At 38.9% G+C, this 27554-nt stretch overlaps 1 long non-coding RNA gene across 1 annotated transcript; it reads left to right on the top strand.

Moving 5' to 3' along the window:
* On the top strand, positions 1 to 27554 carry LOC309807715. Its single transcript, XR_014294657.1, has 4 exons — positions 1 to 218; positions 18287 to 18383; positions 26001 to 26084; positions 27256 to 27554. It is a non-coding gene; the product is annotated as an uncharacterized lncRNA (long non-coding RNA).

The raw sequence follows: 27554 nt of genomic DNA, 5'->3' as shown, positions 1-27554 counted from the left end.
GAAGATGTTTGCTGGGACGTTTACTTAAAACCAAACAATTGAGGTCTATATGTCCAAATAATTTCCTTCTCTCTTTCTGTCTCCATTTCAGTTTCCTGAGTTTCTGGGAAGGCCTGGTTTCCCCAAAGGAACGATTTCTGGTAGAAGTCTGAAGGTCTGACCCAAGAAAAATAATCCAGTATAGCCAATGAATTGAGGACAAGAAGTTTTCCAATCAGGTAGGAACATTTAATCTCATACATTACAATCACCTTAAGTAAGGTGTGCTGATAGCTGGATATGATTTAACTTCTTGGAAAAAGATGCATATATAACCTGCCCCACAAGGAAGCTGTTCTCAATTCCCTTAGTGGTTGTGGTGTTTATCAGAGAGTGCCTTGGGGGAAGATGAATACAACAACAGTATGATGCTTTTCTTTTCATTTTTAGCTCATTGTTGCCACGTACACTTGGTGATCTTGGTGCCTGTGGTTTAATCCCAGGAGGTTAGACATGTGGAACAGCACATTAACCCTTTGTAGTATTTTCTCCCAAGACAAATCATTTTTATAGGTTGTCTCCATGGTCTTCTAGTTGCTTATCAAACTTAAGCATCAAGTCTTCTAAGTGAGCAATAGCCCCTGTCAGTGTGAGGAAATCAGCTTGGTTCTTATTGGGGCACATCTTCTTGGTCTTGGCACAAAGTGAGTTCACATAGGGAGTTAGAAGGAGGAGAATGGGGCATGCGAAAGGGGAGTTCTGTGTTCTCATTTACCTATGCATGTTGAAACTCCACTAACAGTTTTATTTTCATTAGCAATTTGTGATAAAAATTTAGGGTAGGGCTTCCCTGGTGGCGCAGTGGTTGAGAGTCTGCCTGCCGATGCAGGGGACACGGGTTCGTGCCCCCGTCTGGGAAGATCCCACATACCGCGGAGCGGCTGGGCCCATGAGCCATGGCCGCTGAGCCTGCGCGTCCAGAGCCTGTGCTCCGCAACAGGAGAGGCCACAACAGTGAGAGGCCCGCGTACCGCAAAAAAACCAAAACTTACGGTAAAGGGAATAATGAAGCTGTCCCACTATATGGCACGACAAAAGATAGTAGTGACATCAAAATCAGGGCCTGTCCATCTCATTTGCAGTTATATACTCAGTGTTTAGCATAGCATTTGATCCCTCATCAGTATTCAATAAGAAGATGCGTGTTGAATGACTTAAGGATGAATGAATGAATGAAAAAAGTTAATATGGTAGAAAATGTGTTTTATCCTTGTATTTTCGTGTGTTGACTTCTGTATTTCAAGACCCAGCACTGTAACTGACACATAGAATATAAGCAGTAAAATTTGTTGAAAGAATGAATGAGTCCCCACAATTCTAAGAAGAATTTTAAGACCAACACAGACCCCATATCTGCCAAGGTCTATGACAGAAGTATCCAGAGAAGAAAGCCTGATCTCAGCTAGTGGTAGAGCTGACAGAATTTATCTAGTTTTAATAATTTACAGCTCATCCCATTACATGTAGGCATAGTACCTACATGAGCCATACAATTAAATGTTGACTGAAAAAAAATGCACAACGAAAAAGTTGAGAATTATGTTTTATTTGGAGGACATACTGAGGACTTAAGTCAGGAGACAGCCTCTCAGATAGCTCTGAGGGACTGTTCTGAAGAGGTAAGGGAGGGCACAGGATATTTAGGGGTTTTTGCAAAAAAAAAAACAAACCCGGTAGTTGGAACATCAACATCTAGCTCCCCCAAGGTAGACTGCAGTGTGTTACCCTTCCCTCGGCCTACCCTGGGGCACCCTGAAGGGCCTACGGGTCTGAGTGTGGCCCAGCAAACCCAGGGGAGCCGGCGGGTCCTCAGAGTTCTTGTCCTGAAACTGGCGCTGACGCGACGGGGCCACGAGTCTCTAGACACTTACTGCCGTTAAACGAATGCAGAACTGCGACTAAGGCCTCAGGGAACCTGCTTCACGCCTACCCTTCTGGATGCCAAATCAAGACCTTACGTTGAGGCTAGGGCCCCCGTTGAGATTCCCCTTAGCTCTAGAGCAGGGCAGGAAGAGCTGCCACCCAGGACCTGGAAGCACCCTCTTTCTTTCGAGAAAACTCTTTTTTTTCTCAGAGCCATGCCTGCAGGGACTAGAAACACGGCAACAACAGTGTTTTTCAGGTTTTTTCCGGCTGCAAGAATGGAGCTTTCAAAATGGGAAAACCAGGCTTTTCGCTATAGACGCCATGTGTAGATTGACACGCAGCCTAAATACGTGTGTTTTCTAACAAGTAAAAGAGACACAAGCTACCCACTGTGCCCGAAACTGAATCAACTTTTTAAAGCAGGGTGTTCTGCGACTAGCGAACGGCCTCAATGAAGGAACGCCTTCGGTCGGCCGAGGGACCTGTGTATCTTCCAGTATCCGGCAGTGTTACACGAAGAACTGTTCTTTAGTTGAAGTTGCAGTGCAAGCTGAATTTCCCCTTGAGGTATGGTGACCTCAGGTATGAGGTCCGGGGAAGAATTGCCTTCCTCCCCTTTGAAGTCCCAAACCACTACACCCAACATGTTTGTCTTTAGTTGAAAGTGGTATTTAAGGTGAGGATTTCAGCCATTTGGGAGATTTACTGAGTTCTCCTGGGTCTCTTCCATGTATACATATTATTAAATTTTGTTTGATTTTCTCCTGTTAATCTTAATCTGTCTCATGTCAATTTAATTCCTAGACTAACCAGAAAAATCTAGAAGGGTACAGGAAACTTTCTTCCTGCCCAACAGGCATTATAGTGCAGGGCACATTGCCTGCCTTTGAAAGCATCTGAACTTCTACACATTGAGAACCCTCTCCTTTCCATGCCCCTTTACCATAGGCATAAAGATTTCTGTGCACATCGAGGCTGAGAAGAACTCCTGAGTCCATCATTGTTTCTCCAGGCAGTCATGAAGACTGTCAGAGAGGAAGAACTGTTCCTCTGCCCTTCTGTAGGCAAATGGAGCAGGGGGTCCCCAAAGAAAAAGAATCAAATATAACTTTTTAACATAAGAGAAGCCATTTTAAGCCTAAATCATTTGTGATCTCAGCCTGGTCATGATGCTTGCTCTTGAACAGGTCTCAGTAATTAATGATCTTGTGAAATAAAATTGTCCCTTACCATCTGGTTCTATAAGAATGAAGTCACTAGCCACTGTAGTCTCTGACCTTGACAAAAAAGTAATCACTTGATCTAAAAGAGAACTGGAAATTTTTCTTTGAGCCAAATTTGAGGATTATAACCTGGGAAGAGCATCTCAGAAAACTCTGAAAACTGTTCTGCCCATTAGAAACCCAGGGAGGTGTATAAGTTTTTTTTGAGACCGAGGGCTGTACATCAAATGACATGTTATTGAACGTTTACATAATTCAGATCTAAGTGCCATCCTGCTGGTCATGTAACCCCTTACAAGGTCAAGAAGAAATGTTATCTCTTAAGGAGGGAGTTGTCTTGTTGATGTTAGGAGAATGTTGCTCTTTATGGTTGAGCAAGTGTCCCTGCCTATGGGGGAGGTTTGGTCAATGTATAATGCAGATGCACAATGCACAGTGTGGGGAGAGAGGAGACCAAAGGGCAGAGAAGAATTTATGTTTAAATTTCTCTTGTCTTGCCATAAAATATAAATTTTGTTTCACAACCTTCAACACACCCTGAATGAAATTCAGGACAGAGATCAGGAATGAGGCAGTCTATGCTCTGGGAAAACCCGGCAGAACAGGCCTTCAGATAGTTAGATAGTTTCAGAAGATTTTATGAGCCCAGTTTCTTTTATCTTCTCATATCTAGAAAAGCACTAAAATCATTCATGGAGACATCTGCTCCTTGTGACTAGCAGCCACCATTTCGTGACTAGCAGCAAATTTCTGCCAAAATGTGTCCCTGATTCCATGTGTCCCCCTTCACCAAAATCACATACATGCTGACCTTCCCCCTAACTCTTTCGAGCAGTTCCTCAGAGCTATCTGAGAGGCTGTTTCCTTGGCTATAGTCCTCATTTTGCCCCAAATAAAACTTAACTCACAACTCTCAGTTTGTGCTTTTTTTTTTTTCAGTTGACAGTTTAAAACTTTCCCAATTTGGCTGTTCAAGGAGCCACCGTTTTGGGAAAATCCCTGGTGTTCTCCTTACTTGCTGCAAGTAATAAAGCCTTCCTTCTCCTGCCCTTTGGCTTGGTTGTGTCTTTTGGCTCAACAAAAGAAGTGTTTCAGGTAACACTTTTAGCTGGTCTAAGAATTAAATTGACGTGAGACTGATTAACAGGAGAAAATAAAACAAAAGTTTAATAATATGTACATCTAGGAGTCATTTTTGGCCTAAGCCATTTTGCAATGTAAGCCTGGCCAGGATGCTTGCCGTTGAAAGGGTCTCAGTAATTAATGATCTTAAGGGAACAAAATAATGCAGAATCAAAGGACTGTTTTCAGGTAAAAGAAGTAACAATAACAAAGATAATTGTAAAGACTCCCAGTTCTCTTTCAATGGTAAAGATTAGCCTGATCAACTGGGAACATAAGGAATGATGATATTGACCTTTTCTGACCCTCATGACTTCAGTCCACTAAAGCTTGGACTCTGTGGACCACCCAAACCCCTTCATGAATATGCATATACCCTTAGCTTAAAAATTCCCCAATTTTGCTGTTCAGGAAGACACTGCTTTGGGAAAGACCCCCGGTGTTCTCTTTACTTGCTGCAAGTAACAAATCCTTTCTTCTCCCAATCTTTGTTTTTGTTGTGCCTTTCAGCTTGACACCCACCAAGAGGCAAACCCAGGTTTTTGGGTAACATTAGCTCTTTGGCTGGCAATGAAAATGACATAAGGCAGATTAACAAGAGACAATTAAATTATTATGTGCACATGGGGAATTCACATAAGTATGAAGAATTCCAAAGACAGCAAGACAAGGTGACATATATATATTCTTGACTAAAGAGAAGTGAAACTGAGCAGGACCCTGTGGGGCTCCTGGGCACCAAAGTCTTTCTGTGTCCCCCATTTCTTGTTTGCAGGGACTAGGCTTCAGCCTCCACAACCTTCCCTGAATTCCAAAGGGTAGGGTCAAATAGTTGCTAATCGGGGAAGGGAGGGGCTGCAGAGACAAGGGAGGAACTGTCAAGAAACAATAGTGCAGCTTTGGGACAAGATCCTGGTTCTGCCTCAAGGGAAACATAGAACAATAACTGAGCTCTTCTACAGAACTAAAACCCCCAACAAATGGAAGATGTTAACTACTTGATGAAGCATCCTTCATTCTAGAGAGAAGGTCACGGTTTGATAACCTTGAGAAGCATAGAAGCTCATCAGGAGACCACCTGAGGCCAGCTTAAAGGATTGCAGGCCCTGAACACACCATAATCCTTATCAGCAACCCTGACCTTGAACCATTGCTATAAAACTCCTCACCAGGGCCTCCCTGGTGGCGCAGTGGTTGAGAGTCCGCCTGCCGATGCAGGGGATACGGGTTCGTGCCCCGGTCTGGGAGGATCCCATGTGCCGCGGAGCGGCTGGGCCCGTGAGCCATGGCCGCTGGGCCTGCGCATCCGGAGCCTGTGCTCCGCAACGGGAGAGGCCACAACGGTGAGAGGCCCGCATACCGCAAAAAGAAAAAAAAAAAAAAACTCCTCACCAAATCCCCCCAGGTTGGGACACACAGTTTTGAGGGCATTAGCCTGCTGTGTCCCCCTTTGCCTGGCAACACAATAAACCTATTCTTTTCTACTTCACCCAAACTCTGCCCCCGAATTCGATTCCATACCAGTGCACAGAGGCCAAATTTCGGCATCAGAAGGAGGTATGGGTCTGAAATTTCAAGGGGAAGTAAGGTAATTCACAGGAAGTTAAAAAGAGTTAATGTTTGGTAAACAAATGTTTGCTGATCCATCCAAAGACAATGAGACACAGAGAGAATTTTTTTTTTTGCGGTACGCGGGCCTCTCACTGTTGTGGCCTCTCCCCTTGCAGAGCACAGGCTCCGGATGCACAGGCCCAGCAGCCATGGCTCATGGGCCCAGCTGCTCCGCGGCACGTGGGATCTTCCCGGACCGGGGCACGAACCCGTGTCCCCGGCATCGGCAGGCGGGCTCTCAACCACTGCGCCACCAGGGAAGCCCCACAGAGAGGATTTTGATCAAATGGGCTTTTCAATGTTCCTCCTGTTCTACCACACCTAATATTATACTACATTTATCTCTAGTGATAGCTTCTTCCTGGGACAGGCCTCCTGTCTTAAATTATTTTAGGCAGTAAGGGGGAAGTTCAAAGGCTCTTCCTGAGTCTTTTGGGCCTGATTGTTTTCAGCTCAAAATAATCCACATGCCATAGTGGCACATCTTGTGGTGGCCTGCACTTAGACCCATTGGCTCCCACGTGCAAATGAGAACCATGCAATGACTCAGGGAGAGCCCTGAGCACATTATTCAGATAGACACCAACATGATGCAATTTTTCTTCGGTGTGTTCAGTGAGAGAAAGCAATCCAAGAGGCACTGCCCTTTTACTTTGGGGGAGGTTGAAAGTCCCTTCTTGGAAAGGAAAAAGAAGTACTTTTAGAGCATTGAGAAAACCTAAAACCTGTGAGTCAGTTTTTTTAAGTGCAGAGTTAATTTTACCCAAATGTGTTTTCTTAAAAATTGCAACCAGTCCAGATCAGTCTCTTCGAGGGGTGTACCAGTTGTGATATTTGCTGACTTTACACTGTTCTGAAGTTGAGGACACCTGCCCTCTACTCAGTTAGTGTTTATTTTTATTAACTTTTAAAGCTGTTTTAAGTAGGAGATCTTTTACTGGAGCCTGAGGATTGATAACGTTAACCCCTGTGACACTGCTCTGTTACCTCACATCAACCAAAGAATTGTGCAGGAGCTGATCACATACCCTGTGATTCCCCTCTCTCACCTGGTATTTAAAAATGCTTTCATGAAACCCATCAGGAAAGGGGGTTCAGGGGTTTTGAGCACTAGCTGACCTGAACTCCCTGCCTGGCACCTGCAATAAACGCTGCACTTTCCTTCACCATAACCTGGTGTCAGTAGATTTGCTTTACTGCACATGGGAGAGCAGACCCACGTTTTTGTCATCAGCATATTTATATATATTATTATATATTGTAGGCAATGGAGATATTTTACTTCTTTCCTATTGTGCTGTTTTATTTTTTAACTGAGTTAACCATGAAAGTCAATTTTTGTTGATAGAGGAAAAAAGGTACAGATTAATTAGCTATAGTTAGAAATTTAAAGCTTTTAAAATGCTTGTTATTTATAATGAGATTTATATAATAGAGAATTAGGAAATAATTCTGTATTTAAATGGTTCGATTGTGATTGTGGAACATGAAATTGGTAGTCCACAGGACATATACTAAATTTTCACCCTTAGTGATACTGTATTTGTACTGTCCATGTCAAGCTAAAATGTTGTTTTTCAACAATCTTTAGCAAACATATCTTAGTTTTATTATTCAGAGGGAATATAGGAGCTCAATTTGATATAGGGAACTTGAGCATTCCATCAACATGAATTTGAAGAATACACTAAGAATATCTTCTACATTACATTGGAGTAGTGAATTCCTGGTAATTATTTAGGGAATTCTTTTGAAAAATATAGTCACCAGGGGCTAATAATTGAATTCTATTGAAATATAGAGATAGATATTAATAAGAATGGAAAATCATATTTTCATTTTATATTGCCCATATCTTCATTTTATTTGTAGGTTTTGAAAGTTTGCAAGACAAAGATATCAGAATTTATACTTCATTCAGCAGAATCCCTTGGACCAAATGATCACACACTCAGAATACATAAGTGGAGACATTACTGACTGTGGCCCAGGAGACAAGGACAAGACCTAGAAAAGACACAGTAAATAATGGAGGGAAAGAAAGATTGGAATAGACAGGCATTTCTCTTAATGAAAAATGTTAACAGTAGAATCCTTGAGGGAGAATCTTTGAAAACACTGGATTTCTATAGCAATAAAAAATTGAGTCCCAAAGTACAATGAGAAATAACAATAATGAATAAATAGGATAAAGAAATTACATGTTAACTGGCATACATTCCAGGAGATGATCAGACTCCTGCAGAAACCAGGGCTTTCTGGCCTTTAATTCCCCTTGGGCAGAACCGCAGCGCCCCTGTCCCCAGCCCTCAGCCATCACCTCCAGGACTACAGAGGCAGAGTCCTGGCCCTCAAGTCAGGCTGCCTCACTGACTTGAATGCCCATGGAAAAGGGAACATTGATCCTGACCTGAGACACAGCCCTCAGATGTTTGTAAGCTGGAAAGTCTGCATCAGACTTCCTCCTTGCATCTCTCTAGGGTGAACTAGGGAAAACAAAACGTCCCAAAACCCTTTCCCACAGAAGAAGTCTGGGAAAAAACACATGACGATCTTGGCCTTGGTGCCAGGTGAGGCTGATATAACTAGAGCACACCTTCTCCTGGGTTTGGTACCAGAATCCAGGGCCCTGGTGGGAGGACCTGGGCTCTGCCCTGGGTTCCATGGACACAGACAAGCAAGTGTGATCTCAGCAACCTTCAAGGACCCAGATGTGAGAAAGAGGCAATGAAGACACGATGGCTGCTTCAGGGTGGCTTGGTGTCAGCCTAGAACAGCTGGACTTCATAAGGAATAACACACTGTGGAGGGAAATAATAAAGAATTTATAATAGGAACAGAAAATAGTTTTATTTGAGCCAAGCTGAGGGCTATAATCTGGGAGGCAGCCCCTCAAAAGGCTCTAAGGAACTTCTCCACTGAAGCATGGTAGTCTTCTACTTTATCAGAACAAAGAACATACATCCAACATGACAGGGGTCTATTCCTTGAAGATTTCAAAAGAGACAGATTGAGGACATGTCTAGTGAGACAGTGGGATCCTGGCACGTGGGAAAGGAGCCTCGTCTTCGAGAGGGTGTGAACACGGGCATCGTAAGAAGGGAGTCACTTATCCTCCTTTTTGAATCAGGCATTTCTTTTCCTTAATGGTTAAAGCAGATGTGCTCTGTGTGCTTGACAGGCTCTTTCAGTTCACACAGAGTTTACACTGAACCATGTATAAGCCTAAATGACTTCCCCATACCTCATTACGTGAAAAATTTCTCCCTCAACACTATAATTTGGGGCTTGACTGATCTTGACGATAAACCAGACACATAATACCCTCAGCTCTCTAGGCCTCTCCACCTGCAGATCCTGCTGTATCCTCCCCCCAGGGCACAGCACCACAAGAGGGTGTCAGGTGAGGGGTTTGGGACTCAGAGAACTGACTCCCGAAAGTGTTTCTGTTTTCCAAGATAAATAACAATACAGTTTGGATTCTAAAAATCATCCAAATAAGTGAAAAAAAAAATGCTAGGCCAACAGTGAATCACAGCGTTTTTCATAAGATAAATGAATGTTATATAATGAAAGAGTAAATAGAGCCCAGAGGCTTTACTATGTAAAATTAAAATGGAGTTCAGTAGTGTTTAAAACACATCCAAAGGTCACATTTATGAGCTGCAAGTCCAGCTGTATTCCACAAGAATTTAGGCAAATGCATGAAAGATGAGTTATGAGTAAAGCACTATCCCCAAACTGTGGGTGTGGGGAAACTCATCCTAGCACTTTGTGCAGAACTAATACATGGCAACCATATCTGGTTTCAAAACTGATATTTTCTGCAACTAAAAAGGCAGAAATAAGCTAAATAAGCTACCTATCCCCCCTTTGTCCTTCAGTTATTAATTAAGACTCCTATTTCTTCCTCTCTTATCTATTTTTTAAATTCCAATTTCAAATGCCAAAATATTCAGCTATTATATATGATATTGTTCTCTTAATTTAGTCTCTACACAGCCTGAAATTTCTTTTTAATTTCCCTGTTATATAATTAGTTTTATATTCATCAATTATGTGATATTTCCAGCAGGTACTGAGCTTTTATGCTCCAAATGTATGCCCTTCCATACTTTAATGCACTTAAATATACTTTATACTTTTACATCAATTTAAAAGGTAATCTATTGAGTGCAAATTCTGTCTTCAGCATTTTGTTGGGGTCAGCAGTGGGGAGAGAAAATGTAGAAGAAGGAAAAGACATGGCTTATTGTTCTCAAAAGAAGTTACAGAGAAACCTCTGACTTCCTTATCAAAAGGAGGCCCATTTCTTTTTCAATGTCTTTTCTTTTTTTTTTTTAATTTATTATTTATTTATTTATTTATTTATGGCTGCATTGGGTTTTCGTTGCTGCGCGTGGGCTTTCTCTAGTTGCGGCAAGCAGGGGATTCTCTTCGTTGCGGTGTGAGGGCTTCTCATTGTGGTGGCTCCTCTTGTTGCGCAGCACGGGCTCTAGGCTCATGGGCTTCAGTAGTTGCAACATGCGGGCTCAGTAGTTGTGGCTCGCGGACTTAGTTGCTCCACGACATGTGGGATCTTCCTGGACCAGGGCTTGAACCCGTGTCCCCTGCACTGGCAGGCGGATTCTTAACCACTGTGCCACCAGGGAAGCCCTCAATGTCTTTTCTATTGACTTCAAATCTATCGGGCTTTAAAATTATTTGTGTGTGTGTGTGCTCATATTCTGACTGTCTCTCACAGCAGATTGTGAGTTCTGTGAAAGTGAGGCAGGAGATAGATGGGCCCCAGGGTAAGCAGCAGGAGTTCATTCCCTCTGGACAGAAACTCCAAAATATCAATAACAGGGCAATCGAGAAAGGAGGCTGTGCCCTGCCCAGATAAGAGATAAAAGACTAGATGTTCCTCATTCTCGTAGTCAAGGAGACCTTCCCAGCGACACATGTGCAGAAGGGTTCCTTGGAGGTCAAAAAGGGAGAGGGCACCACCCCATAGTAAGTGATGTCAACTACCCATAGGCCTCTTCGCTAGAATCCATCTTGGCTAAGAGATGCACATGAACACGGGAGGACCCTGAGGTATACCAAATATGGACTCAGAACCAGGCAAAGCAAGATGATTGGTCAAAGGAAACCTGGAAGAAATTCCCCATAAAAGTGATTCAAACTACCATGTGAGCGCAACTCTCTCTCTGAGCCCGCCCATGTGTCTATCCACATGTATTCTTTGTCCTCCTAATAAACACTTTACTTGTTTCACTACTTTCCATCTCTGTGGAAATTCATTTCTACACAGCAGACAGGCCAGGACCTTGTCACTGGCCACTAGTCCCTGGTGGTCTAGTGGCTAGGATTTAGTGCTTTCACTGCCCCGGCCTGACTTCAATCTCTGGCCAGGAACCAAAATCCTGCTTCAAGCAGCTGCAGGCTGAGGCCACCTGAGATGAAAACAGGGCCAATGTTTATCTTGTTTAAGGTCATGTCTTGTTAAAAAACAAAATTCAACTGAGTAAATTTGGAAATCTGATTGGCCTTATTTGATGCTTTATGAATTGGGCAGCATCTCATCTAGTAAATAGAAGAGCACTTTGAGAAGTTACACAGAGTGGAAGGTTTTTATAGAAAGGAGGGTGGGCAAGAAAGTCTTAGCAAAAGAAAAAAAGGTTATTTGGGACCAGTACTATCTTCTCTTTGTAGGGAAGGGAAGCCTTGAGTTTTATCTTGCAGATTGCCTCTTCTTCTTGGGTTGGGGGAGATGGAGAGGGCCCCTGTGATAGATTACCACATTGGTGCTGACCAGAAGATTCCAGATTTCAGAATTAAGATAACATTTCTGGTGAAGGTCGAAATTGCAAGTAGGTTAGGTATTAAATATATGCATGGTATCGTGGGCTTCAGCACAAATGAAACCATTTTGTGTCAGTGGTTTTCCTCCTTAATAGTCCCTAATGCAGAACTAGCAGAAACACAGCAAAGATTTGTGAAAAAGTAAATGAGTGCCTAACTCAATTGGTCAACTGGTGTAAAGAATGTGGCATAAGAATAAAAAGATCTAGAGAGCAGATGAAAGAAGCTTTTGTTTATATTTTTAAAAGGAATGTCTTCTGTGTTTTCAAATTACTGCAAATCTAATCAGCAATGTTGATGTGACTATTAAAAATGATGCTTTTTGAAAGGTTAGAGAAAGGAAAAACAAGAAAAAAATAAGGATGTTTGGCATTCTGGATGTTGGCTAAATGGCAATTTAATCACTAAGAACATGTTTTATTCTATTGTCATGATGTATATGTAATATATGTAAACATATATTTATATGTCATACATAATATATATTTCCTTTTAATCACCCCTACTGGGGTACAATTTACATACAACTGATAGCACTCATGTTAAGTGTACAGCACAGTTAGATAAATTTTGACAAATATATACAGTTGTGTAATCACTACCACAATCATGATACAGAAAATGTCCATTACCCAGAAAGTTTCCTTAGGCTCCTTTGTGGTCAATCCTCACCTTCCTACAAAAGTGATATGATGATTTGCTTTCAGTGACTATAGTTTTCCCATTCTCAAATTTACATAAATAGAATCTAACAGTGTGTATTTGGTTCCTGTTTTCTTTCACTCAGCATGTTTTGAGATTCATCCATGTATGTATATTAATATTTCATTCCCCTTTATTGCTGATGTGAATTACTCATTCACTTGATGATGAACATTTGAGCTGTTTACAGTTTGCAGCCTTAACCTTTATGAAACCATCGGGATTTCCATTAGAATTCTTTAATTTCTTACCCAATTCAATGGTATGATTTGAAAGTTATCAGAAACCTGCACTTGTCAGAAAGTCTTTAGTATGAATCTTCCTGAAGATGAAGCATTTTTGCAAAAGCATCTATGAATGATAAAAAAGACTTAAAAAGACACAGTTAAAGAGCTGGTTAAAATGCAATTGACAAAAAAAAATTTGTTTACTTCTGTAACATACAAATTTGACATATTCAAATTTTAGAAATTTTATTTAATTTCATATAACATAAGAATATCTATATTAATGATATTTAGTATAATCTAAATGTATAACCTAAGAAGGTTGGAGATACATTTATCTCTAATCAATTGACAGTGCCTCCCATAACATACCAAATAATCCTAATTAGTTTAATATCTCTCTTTGAGATGACTTAGGGGTCCTCTGAAACATCCCAAAGCTATCCAGAGGTCAAAATATCTTTAATTAGGATTCTATCCTTGAGAAGTTTATCCAAAATGTTAAAAAGTTTCAAGACACTTGGTCAAATAGGATTACAGATCACTGTGAAACAATGCTTATCCATTTAACCAAAGTTACAATGAAAGATTTTAAAATCAAGTACGGAAAGTTATAACAGATTATTTAAAAGGTAAAGAAAATTTACCATCTGTAATCAAAAGCAAATCAATATTCCAAGAAAACTTTTTTCTCTTAACAGAGAGAGAAAAAATTTTTAAGTTTTTGTACCACTTTACTTTTAATCTTAAAATTCATTTACTCAATTAAATTCATTCTAATCTTAGTGAGTCCTGACAACACATAGAATTTCTTTCTAAAGATTACTTTTTCCCCAGAAATCTACAACTTTCTATATTCATATTAACTTGCCCTTTATTTTATTTCCTATTTAGAAATAACCAGCTTTAAGACAAAATTACTTCCTTTTTCTTTAACAAAATAAATTCCTATTCTTCATACCTTCTTTTAATGAAAACACACATCCTATTACCCTGTATACTAAAATGTTCTCCTTATTTCTAGTGGCTTTAATTACATATTTAATTAGAATTCTCAAGTCTTAAAAACCTAAATTCCTAGTGAAAATTAAGAAGTAAGCAATTATGAGCTGTTCTTTACATTAGCATTCTGTAGATTGGCAAATTTATAAATAAATGCTATTTATAATTTCTAAAAATATGTGCTTTCTTATGGAAAATGTCTCAGTGTGACACCAAACATATTTATTAATAGTCTTAAATATCTTTACTTTCTCTGTAAAAGGAAGCCAATGTTTAGTAATTAATATTTCAGTATATTATTTTATTTGGAAAAGACCTCGATATTCAATGAATTCTCATCATTTAGCTTAATTTAGTTAAACTCTAAAATTTCAAGTTACTAAAATGTCCAGAAAAGCTATTTTTAAGTAGACATTCCTAAAACATAATTATTCCCAGAGTTCACCTAAAAACTCTTGTCTCATTTACCTCTATTTTATTCACTTGTTCTCAAAAATTATGTTTAGATTACCCAAGAAAACTTTATGAGACATTAGACCAAGTCAGCCATTATCCCAAATTTAATATTGAATATTTTTCAGATCACATGAATCTGAAATTCATTCAAGTTAGTTTCTTTTATATTTCTGAGAATTTCTGTAAGTGCTTAATTTCCTTTAAGTCAATTAAATAGAGCTCATTTACAAACTAACTTTGATAATACCATCCAAAGGAAAAGAGATATATTTATAATGTACACATGGACATACATACATTCCAGACAAACAGAGATCTCACAGTTTTCCTGCCTGAGTTTAAAAAGGACTCTTTTCCCTTTTTTCCCCCCTCAGTCTCAGGAATTGGCGATGGTATAGACAAGAGTGAGTGAGAGTACATTAGAGCCCAGGGTAGAACATTTACATTTCAAAGGCACAGGGAGAAAAATGTAAGTTCCTCCTAGTAAGATTTGTTTCCTTCTGGTCAGAATAGTGAAGAGATACTTTTAACAAGCCAGCTTTTTCATTCGCAAAAACAAGTTTTAGAATGTCAAAAAGTGCCCCATCTGGGTCATTATTCTCCAGAGCCTAAAGAATACTGTGACCACATGATTTTAGAAAAATATCACCTTCTCCTTTTCATGGGTACGAGCCCATGAAACTAAGAGCTAAGAATTTCCCGATTCTGCAAAATACACCGTAGGGAATATAAGATGAAACAGAGCTCTGATTACCCATTCTCAGTTGTTTATGGCTGGTAATCTTAAAATCTCAAACAAACAAACAAATGTAGTGTCTCAGGGTTTCAAACTCCTCAGCCCAAAAGGGAAAATCCCACCAAATGGTTAGCCACTGACAGACCCAAATGGCTAAGAGAATGAATACCCTGGTATTATCACACACAAGTTCCACTACTTACTAGAGAAATCTCAACCAGCAAAGCATGTGTCTTTTTCCCTTTACCAGAGAAATCAAAAGTGCCATGGGCCAATGATGCCTGGTCAGTGGCAAGTGTTCAGGGCCATCTCTGAGACAAAGGTGCTCAAGCAGCTGCTGAGTAGTATCCATGAGCTGCCACTGGTCAGGGGCCAGTGTGCTATGGTTGAGATGCCCACTAGGGATGGTGGCCCCTTCATGGTTGCCCAAATTATTGCCAAACCAAACACAGATTCACTCACCCAATGCAGAGCAAAGCCAATCTACTGATACCAGTTGTGGTGAAGGAAAGTACAGTGTTTATTTGCAGGATGCGAAGCAAGGATAACAAGCAGCTAATGCTCAAAAGACCCAAACTCCCTGAAGACTTTTGGGCAAGTGTTTCTAAAGACAACATTAGGAGTGAGGGTCTCAGGGTGAATTATCAGTTCATGGACATTCTTTTGATTAGTTGGTGGAGAGGTGACAGGGTGATATTTTGGGAACCTTAATCATCAGCCTTCTTGTTCCAACCAGTCTGGGACCTACATGCTTGTGATCAGCATGTAGTCAAATCCTCCATCAGGTGGAGAGCCTTAGTGTCTACAAAAAACGCTCAAGTGTCGTGGTCCATACGTGGGTTGGAAAAGAATTTCCAGGCACAAGGCAGAATGTAAAGAAGATAGAATTTATTAGAGGAAAGTGTCTCTGCCAGAACAGCAGGCTGACTTCCTAGTAGTCTGGGGGAGTGGACGCCAAACATGTGCTATTGATCAGTTTTTATAGCCAGAAAACAAAGGAATGCTCCAAGGTGAAAATTTCGTTTACTAATTGGTCGAGGCACATATACTTTCCTTCTATAGGGTGGCAGTGGGACAGGGAAGATGCCTTTTCTTATTTGGGACAGGTCTCATGGCCCAGCTGGGCTCAGGAATTTCATAAGCATCACAACATGGTGGGGAGGGCAATTAAGGGTCTGATAAGGGGTGTAACGCTGACACTTTTTCAGAGAGGGTTGTCCTTTGTCCTTGAAGCACCATTGTCCTTGGAGCACCACATCAAGGATATGTGTCAGACTGTTATCTATATCCCTTGAGGAGAAAGGGATATAGACAACACTGTTTTTCAATCTATTGTTACTTTTCTTGCTTGACTGCTTTTCCTTTGTTTCTGAATTTTGTCAGTTCTGTAATCATTAACTGCTCTCTGGAAATCAAGGGAGGCCTAGGAGACTAAAGCTTTGTTCTACAAACAAGAAGCAGGGAACACTGGGAGTCTGTCACTGGGAAGGCCCCACAGGATCCTACTCAGTTTCACAATCATGAATAAAGTTGTTTCTATGAACGTTCATGTACAAATTTTGTGTGGACATATTTTTCTAATTTAAATTCCTAGGGGGTGAAATTAGGGGGTTGTATTAATGCCGAACTGTTTTCCAAAGTAGTACATCATTTCACATCTTCTTCAGGAATGTATGAGACTTCTGGTTGTTCTCCATCCTTACTAACATTTGATGCTATCAATCTTTTTAATTTTAGTCATTCTAGTAGATGTGAAGTTATTTGCATGTGGTTTTAATTTTTCTTTGATGACTGATAATGCTGAACATTTTTAAATGTTGCTTATTTACCATTCCTGTATCTTCTTTGGTTAAGTGTCTTATTAAATTTTTTGCCCAATTTAAATGAAATTGTTTGTCTACTAAGTAGTGTTTTAGTAAAAGCTGGAGAAGAAGCAAGTTTGGCTGGATTACAGAAAACAAGGGGGAGAGTGGTAGGAATGAGGCCAAGAGAGACATGGGAGAAGGGGAGAACAGATCGAAAAGGACTTTGAGGCCTTGGTGAGAACTTTGGATTTATTGTAATTAAATTGAATTCACTGGATGATTTTGAGTATAGAGTGGCACAATCGGGCTTAAATTTTAAGGGACCACTTTGGCAGCTCTGTGAACAGGCCAGAGGAATGGGAGTAAACACAGGATAGACCAGGAGGTTATTGCAGCAGTCAGAAAGAGAGAAACTGGTTAGTTGCAGTTCTGAATGACCTTTCCCCTCACTCTTGTTCCTGACATTCCAAACTGCATAATTTCAGATGTGGAAGACTGAGAAATGTCCTGGATTTTCTCAACAGAATAGTGACTTACTCAAGGCCTTTAAGTGGAACACACTCTACTGAGGGTTGAGAGAAAGCTGACAATAGTGGCTTGCTTAGCTTAACTCAGCGGTTATGGTTGTTCGTTGTGGTTGCAATATTATGGTTGTGTGACTCTTTGGTTAGTATTCACTTTCTCCATCTTGGAATATACGTTTGATGAGGATGGAAAAATTATCTCTGTTTTTAACTCACCACTGTAGCCTCAGTTTGAGCACAGTGTCTGCCAATTAGCATTTAGTCAATGGGTTTTTTTGTAGGGGAGTGAATGTGTGTATGTGTGAGGGAGAGAGAGAAGAGGGGCAGAAACAGAGAGGGGAAGAGACAGACATAGGGACAGGGGAACAAGTCCATATTGCAAAAGAACAGGACAGTATTTTCTGTGAGTAGAATGCTCAGAGCCTGTGTACTGTGTTCTTTTCTACTTTCTCAGGTTAGATTTATCACTTCATAAATTTTCTTTATCTTATCCAAAATGAATCTACATTTTTTTTCCTTATAAGTATAAAGAAAAAGATTTTTTTGGGGGGGGAATTTTTAATGTCTCACTACAATTCAAGTACCATACATGTCTCTTTCTATTATTTGTATATCTTGAAAATATACCAGCATTATTGTCTAACACAAAGGAGGCACTAAATAAAATTTTTTCTTTGAAACATTGGTACTATAAATTATAAGAGACAGGAGCCATGTTTTCACAGCTCTGTTTCTTGAGCACCCAGCCCAGTGGTATTGTGGAGATGGAATAACAATCACCATGAGCACAGGTCAGTGCTGACAAAGGGACTTGCTTTCTCTCTAAACCATTTGACTTTGTTGGTGCCCAGGGCAGGATGCTCCAAAATATGCCTCAGTGGAATATTACTTTGAATTAAAGTTACTGAAGAAATGACTGATGCAAGAGAGACACACTGACCTTCCTATCTGTCTCCATGAAAGCAGGAAATTAATATCTCATGTGAATGGTGCCCTCCCTGTACCAGGAGGTAGAAAGACATCATTAGCACCAGAGATAGGGAATGCAGGGTCAAGAAGGCTGTATAAACCTTGTTACTTCTTTAACTCAAGAAGGTTGGCAGGGACATTTCTTCCTCCTCAACAGCTGACAAGACAACCAGGAGGCTGGCTAAACCCTGCTTCCCACCACAAGACTGCTGCAGCTGAGAGATCCTAGGACACATGACAAAGGCCAGCAGAAGGTAAAATTTCTTATCTCCTCAACTTCCCAGGCCTGTAAGGTCTGGTGGGAGGGAAAGTGCTTAAGAGTCTCCTTTTCTCTATCTCTAAATTTAGATTAGCAGAAGAAAATACTTATGGAGCAAGATCCTTGTGACATAGAAAATCTGGTTTTTGGAAACGAGTAATCTCGTCTCAGTTTTTCTTAATCCTTTCCTCCCAGAGACAGTCACTGTTTTTCTTTGTCTCTGTCTCCTGAGTCATGTTTCATAAGAAGAAAGAACCATAGGGCAGAATACAGGCATAGGCCCTATAAGCCTGCTGTTTGAGATAGCCTCACAGACTGGTGAGTTACCAGTTCTCTCCAGTCCAGTGCCTATTAAGACAAACTTTGCTGTCAGTCCTCTATATAAAAACTGGATGAGATTTTTCCTTCTGTATTTTTCTGTGTCCTGAGAGTTTGACTTTTTGTCCAGTGAGAATATTCTCTCTGGTCTCCACCATCTGGATGGTGTATTTACTGGGGTGCATCTGGTAACCAGTTGAATCGACTGGGGTTCTGAGACACAAAGTCATAAACAGCACACTCTAGTCTTGTTGTGCCAGCTGTCAGAGGAGTTTGTCCTAAGGGGACCCAGTCCATAAGGGGCCTTTGTTGTTTCAACCTTCATTGCCTTGTTAGTGTTGGAAAAGTCCCATTCCAGCAGCATGTGCCTGATGTCACAGATTAGTAGGTTTGGGATCAGAGGTGCCTCAAATTCCCAGGAGAGACCAGGGACACAGTTTGCATTATACCACCCTTACTGCCTGTGCAATGAAGGCCTTTGCTTTCTTAGATTATCCTTGGAAATGAATTTTCACATTATAGGGGCTATATCATCCGTGCCCTCTCCATCTGAAAGTGTGCTTATTTCATCCATGGTAAGGATTTATTCTAAGCCTGAAAAGTTACCTCTGGGTCGTTCCATAAAAAGGCTTACTGATTTGAGTCACTATTTGAAATTAATGAAAGGTCTTACTCCTCAATGGCCAGATGATGGATCCTTTAAATTTGCTGTATTTAAAAGATTCCCTTTTTGAGAGCTCTCATCATAAACAGCTGTCATATTGATATTTATGGAAGGATCAAATTGAAAGGAAAAATCATGTATAACAGCTAGCCTTAGGGAATCGTTATTAAGATGAAATAACAGAAATTAAAGATCCAACATGAATTCCCCTTTTTAAGAAAAATTTTAAAAATTGCCCCATCTCCTCAGCAATTCCTTAGGCCCTCCTACAAATAATTAGGAAAAGATCAGTTGGAAGCCAATATTCAAGAGCTAATAGAAACAATTATCTTTGTCTTCCAAATCTCTACAAAACCAGAAATGCAACTTAGGAACAAGTCAAGGCCCATTTATCTTCACCAACCCTGAAACCTATTCCTCTCAAATTCTTGTAGATATTATAAAAGTTGAGGATAATTGGAGCAAAATTGTCCTGTACTTAAGAAGAAAAAGTTTTTAAAATAATAATTACCCTGAAACTTATGATAATAGAAAAATACACTCCAAAACTCACAGAAGAAAATTTACACTTTTTTCTCTGTCCCTTAAACTTATAAATCTTACCATGTCTTTGAAATGTAAACACAGCCACATTGCCTGAGACTGAGCCCAGATTATCTCAATTGTTAGAACCTGAAACTAAAATTTAAAGAAAAAAAGGAAAGAGGTTTTTTTTTAAACAAAAACCACCAGAAAAACCCTCTCTTGCTCAAACTCTAAATCACAGTCTCCTTAGAATTGTTTATCAAGGGCAAGTACACTTAAAGGGCAAGAAGACTTAAAAGTCTTCTCCATAAATAATAAAAGACTGTAGCTATCTGAGTGAGTAAACTTAATTTATTCCAACAAGCAATATAAAAATTCTCAAAAATATAACAAAAACGAATGCAAATATTTTTCAAATTCACATGATCTGGGATAATTTTTGGTAAGTAAAATCTAGTTCAGGTTTAATGGTTTAATTAATACAGACATATCTTAAGAGTTATCAGCATTAAGTATAATAGCTTTATGCTATGTAGTTTTACTAAAAGTCAAATAAGCTCATGTTATCTCTTTTACAAAATTTCTCAGAAAAAAAGTAATAATAATAATAATTTAAGATGATGGCTAACACTACTTTAACATCTTATGAAATTGTCATGAGTAATCTGAGGGATTGTTAAGAACAAATTAATTAAATAGACGTAAGATAAGAATTCTTTTAGGTAAACTTTTTTTAGCAATAATTGTTTTTGCTATGTCAACTTAAATAGTTTTCTAAATGTCTTTGATAAATTGTACCCTTAGAGTTTTGCTAAGTTAAATTAAATGAATTGAATGTCTAGATCATTTCCAACTAAGACAAAATACTGAAATATTAATTGCTGAACGAGTCTAAGTTTACCTACTTTTGACCTCTTATTACACACTAAATACGTTTGGTTCTATTAGTAAACATGTCTTGTGCTTCATTAAAAGCTTGTACTATGAAGTAGAATATGTTTCTAGAAATTATGAAATGTATTTATAAGTTTGCCAAGCCACAAAATACTTACACAGTTCATAATTTTTAACTTTATCTTTACAAAAAAATTAAAGCTTCAAAGGATTAAGAATTGTAAATAATAGATGTGGTTAAAGCTACTAGGAATTATAAGGAAATTAGAATATATTTTGGGGTAAGAAAAAGTGTAAGGTATGGAGATGTTTTTGTTAATGTAAAAACTTTGTTAAGTGATTTTTGTCCTAAAGCTGGTAACTTCTAAATGGGAAAGAGAACAAGGGACAAATCAAAATGGACAGAGAAAGTTGTAAGAGGTTTGTTAAAAAGGAATCTTTAGAAAGGAATCTTATGTGTAGTCAGGTCTAAAATTGGAATGAATTTAATAAAGTGATTGAGTTTTAATATCCAAAGTAAGCTGGTAGAAAATTAAAATTTGTTTTTTCTCTCTTTTTGCAAAATTTTCTTAATTATTGGTCTGCTCTTAATGAGAAATTGTAAACAAAGACTTTTTTTTACATTCAATTTAATCTGTCTAGCAAAACAAATATTGTACATTTCGTCTTTATGAATCTTTGATAATTTTGAAGAAAAACTGAGTGCTTTCAATATTAAAAGAGCTAAGTCTTTTTACACTATTTAACTATCTGTATTTACATGTGAATCTTTGTCACTTTGATTAAATTGATAACTAAATATTAATTCACAGTAACATATGATCATATTTGACAAAGTGTTTTAAAACATTTTTATTTTTGAAAAAGTAGATTTTCCCCCAAGTCAAATTCTAAATGAAGTTTTATTGACCTGGAAATAACGTTCAGGTTTTCCAGAGGCCCCTTGGAACACCTTAAAAGATTTGTTTTATCTTATTAGAAAAGAGAGCTATGAAACTCATTAGGCTTATTTGGTATGTTACTTACATGGGAAGCATTGCTAAATAAATGATCATAAACTCTAGGTTATATCATAAGGGTGAATGTTATTAATATAAATGTTCTCGAAAGTATATGAAATTCCTAAAATTGGATATGTCCTAGTATAATGTTATCAGTCATAATTCTAGTTATTATCTTAAATGTTTTGTGTCACAGAGATAAATTTTCTTGTCAATTCCATTAGAATGAATCAAATTTTTAGTAATGGATATTTGTCTTTTATTACTTAGACAATGGTTTTACTCAGATGCTTTGACAAAAGCTTCCTGAAAATGTGTTTCATGTTCAGAGAAATTCATGGAAAAGGATCTAACAAGTATTCTAGAACACAAGTTTCTGATGAATTTCAAATCATTACACTGAACTGAGTAAGAATTTACAAAACCCTAATGGAGAAATTGATGGTTTCATAAAACTTCTAACAAAAGATCAACCAAAACAAGAATTAATTACATGGGACTAAGTAAACTAAAGAAGATGGTTATGATATTTTATGATTTTAAAAATAAATTTATTTATTTTATTTATTTTTGGCTGCATTGGGTCTTTGTTGCTGTGTGTGGGCTTTCTCTAGTTGCAGCAAATGGCAGCTACTCTTTGTTGTGGTGCGTGGGCTTCTCACTGCAGTGGCTTCTCTTGTTGTAGAGCATGGGCTCTAGGTGCATGGGCTTCAGTAGTTGTGGCTCGTGGGCTTTAGTAGTTGTGGCTCAATGGCTCTAGAACGCAGGCTCAGTAGTTGTGGCGTGTGGGCTTAGTTGCTCTGCGGCATGTGGGATCTTCCTGGACCAGGGCTTGAACCCATGTCCCCTGCACTGGCAGGCAGATTCTTAAACACTGTGCCACCAGGAAAGCCCCATTTTATGATTTTTTTTTCGTGGTACGCGGGCCTCTCACTGTTGTGGCCTCTCCCGTTGCGGAGCACAGGCTCCGGAAGCGCAGGCTCAGCGGCCATGGCTCACAGGCTCATATCAATCAGTGTGATACACCACATCAATGAATTCAGTAAAGTCACAGAATACAAAATTAATACACAGAAATCTCTTTCGTTCCTATACACTAAAAACAAAAGATCAGAAAGAGAAATTATGGAAGGAATCCCATTTACCATCACATCAAAAAGAAAAAATACCTATGAATAAATCTACCTAAGGAGACAAAAGACCTGTACTCTGAAAACTCTAAGATGCTGATGAAAGAAATCGAAAGTGACACAAACAGATGGAGAGATAGACCATGTGCTTGGATTGGAAGAATCAATACTGTCAAAATGACTATACTACTTAAGGCAATCTACAGATTCAATGCAATCCCTATTAAATTACCAGTGGAATTTTTTTTTTAAGATTTTTTTCATGTGGACCATTTTTAAAGTCTTTATTGAATTTGTTACAATATTGCTTCTGTTTTATGTTTTTGTTTTTGGTTTTTTTTGGTTTTTTTTTTTTGGTTGCATTGCATGTGGGATCCCAACTCCCTGACCAGGGATCGAACCTGCATCCTCCTCATTGGAAGGTGAAGTCCCAGCCACCGGACCACCAGGGAAGCCCCCACCAATGGCATTTTTCACAGAACTGGAACAGAAAAATTTAAAATTTGTATAGAAACACAAACCCCCAAATAGCCAAAGCATACTATGAAAGCAAAAATGGAGCTGGAGGAATCAGGCTCACTGTCTTCAGACTATATTACAAAGCTACAGTAATCAGTATGGTACTTGCACAAAAACAGAAATATAGATCAATGGAACAGAATAGAAAGCCCAGAAATAAACCCACACAACTATGGTCAATTAATCTATGACAAAGGAGGCAGGACTGTACAATGGAGAAAAGACAGTCTCTCCAATAAGTGGTACTGGGAAAACTGGACAGCTACATGTAAAAAAATGAAATTAGGACAATTTTCTAACACCACAGACAAAAATAAACTCAAAATGCATTAAAGACCTAAATGTAAGACTGGATATTATAAAACTCTTAGAGGAAAATCCAGGCAGAACACTCTTTCACAGCAGCAATATCTTTTTGGATCCACCTCCTAGAGGAAAGAAAACAAAAACTAAAATAAACAAATGGGACCTAATAAAACTTAAAAGCTTTTGCACAGCAAAGGAAACCATAAACAAAACAAAAAGACAACCTACAGAATGGGAGAAAATATTTGCAAATGATGAGACTGACAATGGAATAATCTCCATAGTATACAAATAGCTCATGCAGCTCAATATCAAAAAAGCAAACAACCCAATCAAAAAATGGACAGAAGATCTAAACAGACATTTCTCCAAAGAAGACATACTGATGGGCAAAAAGCACATGAAAATCTGCTCAACCTCGCTAATTATTAGAGAAATGCAAATCAAAACTACAATGAGGTATCACCTCACACCAGTCAGAGTAACCATCATCAAAACGTCTACAAACTGTAGACCACAAAAATGTTGGAGAGGGTGTGGAGAAAAGGAGTCCTCCTACACTGTTGGTGGGAATGTAAATTGGTTCAACCACTATGGAGAATATTATGGGATTCCTTAAAAAACTAAAAAATAGAACTACCATATGATCCAGCAATCCTACTCTTAGGCATGTATCTGGAGAAAATTATACTTCCAAAAGATACATGCACCCCAGTGTTCAGTGCAGCACTATTCACAATAACCAGGATATGAAAGCAATTTAAACGTCCATTGACAGATGAATGGATAAAGAAGATGTGGTACATATATACAATGGAATATTACTCAGCCATAAAAATGAATGAAATAATGCCATTTGCAGTAACATGAATTGACATAGAGATTATCATACTAAGTGAAGTCATTCAGAGAAAGACAAATATCATATGATATCACTTGTCTGTGGAATCTGAAAAAATGATACAAATGAACTTAATTACAAAAGAGAAACAGACTCACAGACTTAAAAAACAAACTTATGGTTACTAAAGGGAAAAGGTATGGGGAGGGATAAATTAGGAGTTTGGATTCACATATACACACTACTATATATAAAATAGATAATCAACAAGACCCTACTGTATAGCAAAGGGAACTCTACTCAATATTCTGTAATAACCTATAAGGCAAAAGAATCTGAAAAAGAATGGATATATGTATATGTATAACTGAATCATTTTGCTGTACACCTGAAACTAATTCAACATTGTAAATCAACTATACTTCAATATAAAATTAAAATTAAATTTAAAAAAAGAGATTAAAAAAAGAAGTGTCTTCCAATGCAAGGATCAGATCAAAGAACATGAATGGAATATTCCTACTGGGACGATTAGGAGGATACACATCCTTGGTAGGTGCAGAGCCTGTTCACTTACCCTCTGACTTTCCTTGTTCCCTTTCTCTACTACATCCAGTTAAGCAGATAAAAACTTTGAGAAAGCTGCCTCTTCCTTCACCAGTGCCAAGCAGGACAAACTCAAAGAGCCATTTGTCTGTCTGTCTTCCTCTGATGTTGCTTCTTCATGTCTGAGCTATTGGGAGGAGAGAGAGGCAATAAATTCTCTTAATAAAAGCAAAAAATAAAAATAAAAAATAAGCCTATATGGTCAGTCACAATCCTTGCTATACTTATATAAATAAGACCAAGTTTTTTGAACCTAGACTTATTTTGCAAACAAATGTGTCTTAATTTGGCTATCTTTGATAGAAATGAGGTTGATTTTAGAGAGAAAAATTATCTTTCGATAGAAACCAAAATACATATTGTGGATATTAGATTCTAGTGCTATTAATTTTCCTTGAAGTTTTGTTAATTACCTGAAAACTGGACTATATCCTGAATTTTTCTAGTTTCCTCCACTACCTGACTACAACTCTCCAAACTAGTGTTTCCAAATTTTCTCCCACCCTTTTGACTTGGAATAATTGAAACTAAAACTGCCTTTTTTTCTAAGTCCTGCATACTGAAGGTAGATATCTTAATATAAACTTCAGAGAAATCTCCACAGCAGCTCATGTTTAGACAGTCTTCTTCGTTCCTGTTGCTATATGGACCACTCAGAAAGTTTACCTGGACATCTGATGGACATTCAAACTACAAAAGATGCTTTAACCCTGACATTTAGAGATCTTCTCAACTGTCTACCCTCAGAACTCAAAAACTGATATGAAATTTGCCTCAATTATTAACCATTGTTTTTTTGTCTCCATAGCAATGCCTCTTATTAAATACCTGATTGCTTGTACAGTAAGCTTAACTTCTACTTGGAAATACTGCTTTGGAAGAGAAAATTAAGGTAAAATGATCATATGGATGGACTCTAATCCAATATGACTTGTATCTTTATAAGGGGGGAATATTAGAACACAGACATGCACAGACTGAGGGGCAACCATGTGAGGACACAGCGAGAAGGTAGCCATCAAAGGAGAGAGACCTCAAAGAAACTAAACTTGATACTTTGATCTTGGACTTCTAGCCTCTAGATCTATGAGAAAATATATTTTTGTTGTTTAAGCCACCTAGTAGCCAGTGTGGTCTTTTGTTATGGCAGCCCTAGCAAACAAATACAATCACTATTAGGGAAAAAAAATCATGTGCTTTGTTATTCCAGTAGAATGATTTTAACACTGATTACTTCTTACCTTGAGATTATAAAAGACAGTGATAAACATTACTGTAGAGTATATATGAGTTGTGTCCTATGAAACAAAGGTAGTTAACAAACACCTCTCAGCTGTAGATGATGCCATGTGTTCATCTGATCAGCAAGAGGACATGAGTGGAAGGGAGAACCTTTTCTGCTTCAGACAAGCAACTTCCTGGGTTACCCTGAGTATGACAAAGAGGGCCATTGCTTGGGGACCAGGTCTCCAAGCAGTCACAACAGGCCTCAGGAACCCACAAGAAAATTGTGAAGGAAGAATATTACTAGCCAGGCCCATATGAATCTTTTCCTCCCATCACTGCTCTTTTGTGAAAAATTCTTCCAAATACACATTTTTGTCCCAAAATATCATGTTGGACGCTCGCTACTAGGAGCAAATTTTTCTAGCATCTCTGTTGGATGAATTTTCACACTTGCAAAATCACTCAGAAAAGAGTTCATCCTCCCAACACCTCCCCTGCACCAGTGTCCCCCTAAACAGCATCTGACCACAATATGAAGGAACTTAACGCCCAGGTAAACAGGTGCTTGAATGTGATTTAATTATCTCTGCATCCTCTCCCTGGTCTCCCTGTGAAATCCAGTCACCTCTTTGCATTAAAGCATTTCTGTGAGAAGCCCTGTAAGGTGCTGGCTATTCTCAATTCTGTCCTGCTGGTTTCTCTGAAGTGCCTAGAAGCTGTCCTCTCCACACACAAACTGTTCTGACAAACTTCATTTGAATGATTTGGATTTTAATTCTCAATTTGCTTCTGTTCCTAAGCCTTAAGGCTTTTTTTTTTTTTTTTAACCAATTCAGAAAAAAGCATCATTAAAAAAAAGACAAGGTTGGGCTTCCCTGGTGGCGCAGTGGTTGAGAGTCCACCTGCCGATGCAGGGGACACGGGTTCGTGCCCCGGTCCGGGAAGATCCCACATGCCACGGAGCGGCTGGAGCCGTGAGCCATGACCGCTGAGCCTGCGTGTCCGGAGCCTGTGCTCTGCAACGGGAGAGGCCACAACAGTGAGAGGCCTGTGTACCGAAAAAAAAAAAAAGACAAGGCTACTCGCAGATCTAACATGCTAAGCTTTAACTTAGTACGTTCTTAGGACTGATGTT

This window comes from Mesoplodon mirus (assembly GCF_964341445.2).
Source record: "Mesoplodon mirus genome assembly, chromosome: 7".
Taxonomy (NCBI): domain Eukaryota; kingdom Metazoa; phylum Chordata; class Mammalia; order Artiodactyla; family Ziphiidae; genus Mesoplodon; species Mesoplodon mirus.
This window is presented reverse-complemented; position numbering and strand designations above follow the sequence as displayed.